Here is a 3514-nt window from a genome sequence, read left to right as displayed (position 1 = left end):
TTGTAGCCATGTTACAGATGAGAAAAAGGAGATTCAATTACAGAAATTTGATATGAAGAGAATATTTGTAAAGGAAAAGGCACAAAGAGAACAGGGATATGACATATAACATCTGTAAAGTTATTAGCTCATTTGTTTAAAGGAACTTAAAACAAATGGTTTTTAATAATTTGGTGTTTTAACATAGTGATTTATTCATAGCTTTGTAGGTATACTGTTTCCAGTCCCATTACTTACCTTTATCACTCTATGGTGATAACATAGACCCTAATGAAGACTGACGCCTGTGTATTTGATTTAAAAACTATTAAGACATGGTAAAGGTTCAGTAAACCAAACACCTTAGCAAATATTTGCTAGGTTAGGTTATACACGCATAAATTTATATATAGATGTACTTACCTTTACACAGTAAGTACCCCAAAATTGTATGTAAATTGATTACTTTTGAGTGTAAGCAGTTTAAATAAAACCTGTGGTTGAGTCCCCTTTATTGTTAAAGGTCAGTCAACACTAACTTAGTTTTGTAAATTTGATTCTAACATACTGGGCTTTTCAAAGTGAAACCTGTATATGCATATAAAATATGAGCATGCATATATGTACCAAAACCCTTAAAAGGAATTCAGCTTTCTTTTATAAACACCAAAACTCACTCTGCCTGTAAAATGTTTTTGCTAAAGTTTGCATCACTGACTCTCAAATTTGCACCTTTCTGTCTGCATACACTACTAGGACTATCTGTGCATGTAGATTTTTGTCAGCTCCCTCCTTCCCCCTCAATAAATCCGTTAACTTAAAAAAAATGTGACACTTCTATAGAATAAATGTTCATAAAACAAATTAGCATATTCAGCTTATACAGAAATAAAAATTAAATTATTCCATTCACACAAGGAATTTCTACTTTGTAAAAATGTAGCTTGTATTTTGGAGTGTAATAAAATCTGATGTAAGAACAACTGTTGAGTGGGTTAAGTGATTATTCTGAATATATTTACTTTTTTAGTGTCAACAATTATTTGAGGTGATGGTGGGAAGGAGTTATAAGGATGAAGTTAAACAAGTTTTTAACATTGCAATGGAAGTTTGTTCCATGAGATATGTTAATATAATATAGAACACTTAATGAAGCCCAGCAATACCATTTCTTCATTTTCTCTCTGTGCTGACACAGCAGCATCTATCACATCCAAGACTACTGAGTCAAACTAGGACCTTAGGACCTTGAAAATGAACCTGTGATGTCCATTAGGATTGGTTTATATCACCACTGAGAATTAATTAAAGGACAAGTCAAGATTCAGCACAGCAAACTGGGCAGCATTTGCAGCTTTTGGACTGGCCTGGTTAGAGGTTATTTAGGGATTAGTACCAATTTGCAAAAAGTTTGTATTCAGCAGTGTTGTCTCTTCCGTAAAGTACATTCTTCCTTTGTACACTTGATTCTTCCCTTTCAAAGTAGACCTTTAGTTTTCTTCATTGAACACAATTTGAGTCTCTTTTGTCATTCCTATGCTTAATCCAACCTTGAGTTTCCCCTCTGCCCTTAAAACATCCATTTTCTTTCATATTAAGTTGACTTCCTTGGGTATTGAGTGACTTTCCATAACACAGCATAATTCCATTCTCTGTTAAGTAAATTCAGTAAATACACCTGTATTTCATTTAATTGTGGTGCTTTAAAAAGGAAACACCTTTTCAAGAGGCAGCCTTCCTTCCCTATGACACGCTCTCCTCCTCCTTGCTAAGTCTGGCACCTCTTCAGTTATCACATGGAAAGCTACCAAGGGGATCCAGCTAAAATGGAAACTTAACCAGCCTCCTCCTTGCCCGAAACCTTTCATTGGTTTCCTATTCCTTATCCCCAAATAAATTCAATTAACATGCAGTATGAGTAAGATACAGCTCTTGCCTACATTTCCATCTTTTTTTTTTTTTTTTTTTGGCCACACCTTGCGGCATGCGGGATCTTCCCGACCAGGAATCGAACCTATGCCCCGTGCAGTGGAAGCGAGGATTCTTAGCCACTGGACCACCAGGGAAGTCCTACATTTCCATCTTGATATTTTTCTACCGCAGCCTGAATGCTCTGTTTCCCTGCTTGTACCATACAGCCTCACCTCTACTTGACCTATTCCCTCTGCCTGGAATGCCCTTCCTTTCACCACCCGGCTAACTCCTGCTCATCCTTGAGTACCCATTGAAGGCATTCCTTCTCCAAGAAGCCCAATGCTCGCATCTTTATCAAGGCCTTTGATATACCGAATCCCAATTATCTGTTCTCTCATTAGACCACAAGCTCTTCTGGGGTGGGATCACTGACTCGATCTTTTTTTTCCCTTTTATTTCCAGAACCAAGTACGTACAGGTTGCTGGGTGGTGAGGTGGGAGATGGTGTGCAGAACCATTGGCACTTATTTGCTTAGTTAATAGAGTGACAACCATTTTGAAAACAACGTGTAAAATTTGTAAATGTAGGAAGTTGCTGCTGCCTGAACAGTGTGATCATTACATATAATTCAATGTGTATCTTTCCTTCCTCCCTTTTTTCTCCAAAGACTAGCTTGCTGTACATTCCATTAAATGCAGGTATATGAGTGTTCATCTGATAACCAAGTTTTAAAAATTCTATGACTTTACAGATTTAAATTGCCAACACTAGATATACAGTAGTATGGTGTATATAGACTATGGGACTGTCATGGTATCAAGACCTTTCATCTCTGAATCTTTGTGTTGTTTTGGAAAACTTTTATTTTCCTTAGGAAAGTTCTTAAACTATGAGAGTCAAAACTAAAGTGTCAAAAACATGAAATACCTGCTCATCTTCCTGATCTAATATTTTAATTTTTAAAGACAGTCCTTGTTCCTGAGATTCTTTATGTCATTATAGATAAATAAGCCATTCCTCCTCAGCCGTGTCTGTCAAGCCGCACTGCCAGCCCTGTTACTAGGAGAGTAACTTATTGGTAATTGGACTACATCAGCAGCCTGATTTGTACTGCAAAGGTAGAAATCATTATGCTGCTCCATGCCCAATGACCACTTACTGAAAGCAGACTGAAAGGGTGTGAAGACCTGGTTTTCAGAATGTCAATGAAAGTCCTTCCCTACAAGTCTGATTTACCTTCGACTACATTTTCCTTCTTTATCCTAATGCTTGCTAATGCTCTTTTCTTGGGGGTGACTCTTAACAGGGCGGCCACCTGTTAATCACATGCCAGCACATAGTATAAAGAATTTCCTATGAGCTGCCTTATAATGTTTACTCTCAGATGCCATTATACGTCTTGTTTTCCCTTTTCTGTCTATGTTTTTATCTAGGAACTCTGGGGGCACATTTGCAAGACTGGGAAAGAACAATAAAGGTTAAGAACAACTGAGGAATTATGTACAAATAACAACAGCAGACAACTAAATTGTTTTAGTCAGTGATGATTTAAAAGGAACTCAAGTGTACAGTTGAGATCTTTGACAAATTGTGAATAATTTTTCATGATTATTTCAAAAT

This window comes from Eubalaena glacialis, chromosome 16, assembly GCF_028564815.1.
Source record: "Eubalaena glacialis isolate mEubGla1 chromosome 16, mEubGla1.1.hap2.+ XY, whole genome shotgun sequence".
In the NCBI taxonomy this organism is placed as follows: domain Eukaryota; kingdom Metazoa; phylum Chordata; class Mammalia; order Artiodactyla; family Balaenidae; genus Eubalaena; species Eubalaena glacialis.
Note: the sequence above shows the minus strand (reverse complement) of the source record.